This window comes from Elaeis guineensis, chromosome 13 (genome assembly GCF_000442705.2).
Source record: "Elaeis guineensis isolate ETL-2024a chromosome 13, EG11, whole genome shotgun sequence".
Taxonomy (NCBI): Eukaryota; Viridiplantae; Streptophyta; class Magnoliopsida; order Arecales; family Arecaceae; genus Elaeis; species Elaeis guineensis.
The window spans coordinates 3,015,247-3,019,974 of record NC_026005.2 but is presented as its reverse complement, the minus strand read 5'-3'; the positions used below and the strand labels follow the sequence as shown (position 1 = coordinate 3,019,974).

Genomic DNA, 4,728 nt, shown 5'->3' with positions numbered 1-4,728 from the left:
CTCAGATATTGATTTAAAAAGATGAACATATAAGTTTTTTCTCCTTCAATAACATCTATATATACCTCAAGCATGCAAGTTTTATTCAACAGTCTCATATGCCTTTTCTTCACCACATCTAAGATGTGTGATTCTATATTATTGCTTCAAGATCCGAGACCTAAACTGATGTTCTATTACTAGAAGGAAAGAAAAAGGAAAATAGATTTACTCAGAAAAAAAAAAAGAAAAAAGAAAAAAGAAAATAAGAAGGGAAAAATTGCAAGGGATGTAAATAAGATCTGACAGCTTTACTCTCTCCACATCTGACATATATGAATGTTTTAAGCGCATCATGCAGTGTTGGAGACCGGTTGATGGCAATAAATAAGAAATGGGAAGGAGATCCTTGATTAAAGTAATCTTTTTCAAGTAATCATCTCTTCTTTCTTTTTTTTTTTGTTTTCAGGTCCCAATTGGACTTTGATATTTTGGAATGCGAACTATTTCGTGGCTGTTCGATGTAATCTAACGGTTTATTTGTAGGTGCAGCCAATAGTTTTCCATTGAGATCTTGGTCTATGTTTGTAAATTAGCCAGCTTAATTTGGCATGAAGTATATTTAGCTACGATGGATTAGTAAGGTGCCTCATTCCAACCTCCCAATTTGACTGAGACGTGGTCCCAAAAGATAACAATAATGGCTTTGTCCATGAGGAATCATGCTTAATAAAAGAGATTCCTTGTATCAGTATAAAATGTGCACATCAATTCCTATAACCTGAAGCCTATATAAACCCCATCTCTCCATGCCATTCCTTGAGTGAAGGAATCATTAAAAGCATGATGACTCCATACTTCTCTTTGCTTCTCATCTCTTGTTGCCTCTTTGTATGCCCAACAACATTGAGGCTAACCAAGCTGATCATCTCAGAAGGTTGATCAAATCTAAGAGATTTCCGTGGCCTCACCAATCTAATTCATGGTCTGATTTGGATGCCACCGTGCCCGTTTCGCCGGTCTATATTAGCAATCAAGATGGATTAATGGAGGCTGACAGGATCAAAGCATTGCCTGGGCAACCTGCAGGTGTCAATTTTAATCAGTATAGTGGCTACGTGACCGTCGACCCGAAGCATGGAAGGGCACTGTTCTATTACTTTGTTGAGTCCAATTACAAACCTTCAACAAAGCCTCTGGTCTTGTGGCTGAATGGAGGTAAGTGATCCAATATTACTTGCATGAATGATGCTATTGTTACCTATATGATATTTGGAACAATAGGACTTCTCATCTTGGTCTTCATTTTGTGAAGACATGTCAAAGTTTTTTATTCAAAATTCATTTTTGATGATTCCCAAGCATATTTCAAGCTTCAATCATTGTGGCTTTCTTGGTATCGTTGTTGCCTTGTTGATTTTGGAGTCATATAGAAATTTTTTAAATAGACACCATAGTTTTTTTGTATGATATGTTAAGTAAGACAACTTGTATAATGTCCTTAGTGCTGATGAGCAATCATTCAATCATTGAATTAATTATTTTGTCCAATTCTATATTTGTTGCTTCTCCTCAATGTCACCATTTTTCTGGTTGCACTTCTTGGCGTGGCCTCAATGATGATTACAATGTTTAATCAACAGGGAATCATTTTTATTTTTAATCTGTTGCTGCCATCACCAATCACTAAAATTGATATTATCTGCTTTCTTTTTATAAAACAAAAGAAACTGATTGGGTTTTTTTTTTTTTTTTGGTGTCAATGTTGGGATTCTCAGGGCCAGGATGCTCCTCGTTCGGATACGGAGCCATGCTGGAACTAGGCCCCTTCAGAGTGAATAGTGATGGAAAAACACTTCACCTAAACAAGTATGCCTGGAACAATGGTGAGATATCCAAATTTAATATTCTGAAGATGGAATCACCCTCCTAACCTTTCTTTTTCTTATCCTATCCCATTTTCTTGGGGCTTGTTGGCTTGTTCTTACCCCACTCTCTCTCTCCAAAAGAAAGGAAAAAAAATAAAAAGAAAAAACAAGAAAAAAGCAATCTTTTTTAGAGATCCTCTATTAGCTATACATACTAAAAGTATAGTACAACTCATTATGTTCTCATATCAACTATTTGTCACAATTGTGTCAGTGGCAAATGTTCTCTTCTTGGAGTCTCCTGCCGGGGTAGGATTTTCGTATTCAAACACTAGTTCAGATTATGATATCAATGGAGATAAAAGAACTGCAGAAGATTCATACACATTTCTAGTTAATTGGTTAGAGAGATTCCCACAATACAAAAGTCATGAGTTCTTCATAACCGGAGAGAGCTACGCCGGCCATTACGTGCCGCAGCTTGCATCCACCATACTTCGCCACAATAGAGCGGCCAACCGGACTGTTATCAATCTTCAGGGAGTAGCTGTAAGTGAGCATTATCTGTAAACTCCTATAAATGCTTCAATTCAATTGATGGGTCAAATTCTCCTTCTAGATTGGCAATGCTTATGTTGATGCTGTGACGAATGACAAAGCTGGTTTTGAATTTATGTGGAATCATAACCTTATCTCTGATGAGACCTATGCTAAATTTCGCAAAGCATGCAACTTTCCTGGTATAGAGAGCGCCTACGACTGCGGCACTGCTCTGGCTGATGCTGATTCAGAGGCTGGTCAGATTGATCCTTACAATATCTATGCTCCATTATGCAACGATTCTAATACTTCATCCATGTCTGGCGTCGCGGTAAGTAATCATCATCCATCCATACCTGTGAAGCCTGATATATGCTATTAATTCCTTTGATATTAAATTAAGCTTTTGAAGTCCGGTATATACATTGTGGATGCATTCCCTGTTAGCATCAGCTCTGGAGGACAGTGATTAATTAACAATATCTTTGTTTTTCCTTCATGTATGGAGTGCCACACTTGTCTGAAAGGTTCTCTTGAGAGACTGCACAGAGTTTCAAACTAATATGGTTAACATCAAGTCTGACTCTCTAATATTTGGTGATTGTTTGTTTTTGGATTAAAAAACATCAAATTAATTGTAATCACAAAAGTCTAGCAACAGGAAACAATAACATGAAGAATCAAACATGAGAAAACCCTTTGTGATGTAGAGGAATGCAACCATTAGGATGTAGACTAGTTTGAACGGATGCCAAATTCTTAGCTAAAACACTTTCAAGTAATTAATACAGGATAATGGTTTTCTTTACCTTGTCATGCATGATACCAATTTCGTATCTTTTCTGCAATTGAAAGCAAACTCAAAAGTGGTGCTTGAGGCTTTGCTTGGGCTGTTGAACTCTGCAGCACATATGGCACATTCCAATTTCTTAAATTGTGAAGAATTTTGAAGGGGAAACTGAGATTTCCCATGAGAATATTTTCTTCCTCCAATCATTATTTAATTATTTTGCATGCTGAAAATATGTACTTCCTTCAACTGAACAGATGGCAGACTTCGATCCGTGCTCCCCCTCCTATGTCGACTCTTATCTGAACAATCTTCAAGTGCAGAAGGCTCTTCACATATATGCTCCAAAACTTCCAAACCAATGGAAAAGTTGCAGGTTTCAAACTACGTTTTTCACCTAGTCAATGATACATCTACTAACGTGTCCTTTCCATCTTACTCTCCTTTCTTTCCTGAGTTTCATTCAGTGATATGCCATGGGTTGACATGGTTCCAAATACAATACCGACAATTAAACAGCTCATTACCAGCGGAATAAGAGTGTGGTTGTTTAGGTAATTTGATTCTTGCTCGATCTTCATTAATCCATTGACATATAATCATGATTTACATATCAACCGGACAAAACATCTGAAATGTAACTGAGAAGATTTTTCTTCATTTCTTTCAGTGGCGATATTGATACCGTGGTGTCTATCACGGCTACCAAGTATGCAATCAGAAATATTGGCCTCCCCATCAGAAGTCCATGGCGCCCATGGTATTCCAACAGCCAGGTATAAACTCTACACTGATCTCTTGTGATTATCTTGATGTTTCTAATTGTTTTCAGAAACAGCCCAATGAAAATTTTAGCAGGGTGCAGCAGATAACTTGTGCAGCCTATGGTTCTAAATTTGTTATTGTTTCTTTGAAAATATGAAGGACTGAAGTGATATTTTCAGATCAAAATCGAAGTAGTTGATGCTTATATAATCTATTAATGTGACAGGTTGGAGGTTATGTTGTGGGATATAAAGGACTGACATTTGTAACAGTCAGGGGAGCTGGGCACATGGTTCCAAGCTACCAACCTGAGAGAGCCATCACCATGTTCTCCTCATTCCTCAAAGGAGAGCTCCCACCTACTTCCTGATATCTTTACCAATCAAACTAAAACTGTGTTTATTTGGATTGAGGACACCAATAACTTTTGCTTCTGTCTTATCTAAGATTGTGTGATATATTGAATTTGTGAAAGAAATTCAAACAACTGGTGTTCTTCAATAACTTTTGCTTCTGTAATGAAAATGTGTGCTCTTTTCTTTTTTTGGGAGAAAAACTAAAGGATTCCCACCATCCTGTTAGAATAACAAAACAATTACTCAAATTGGAGAAAATTGTCTATTTATTGTAAGAAAGCCAGGAATGAACATTATATTGCATAACAAATACCAAGAAAAGTTACAAAGAATGAAACAAAAGAATAGGTATTGAAATTTTATATATCTGCTTGTAAGGTGATGGTCTTCAATACACATATGTAGAGTAGCACAAGCGCATATACTATGA

The 4,728-nt window shown here is 36.8% G+C and overlaps 1 pseudogene; it reads left to right on the top strand.

Annotated features, from left to right (window-relative positions):
- Positions 1-822: 822 nt before the first annotated feature.
- LOC105034424 (serine carboxypeptidase 1-like) lies at positions 823-4,446 on the top strand (annotated as a pseudogene).
- The last annotated feature ends 282 nt before the right edge of the window (positions 4,447-4,728 follow it).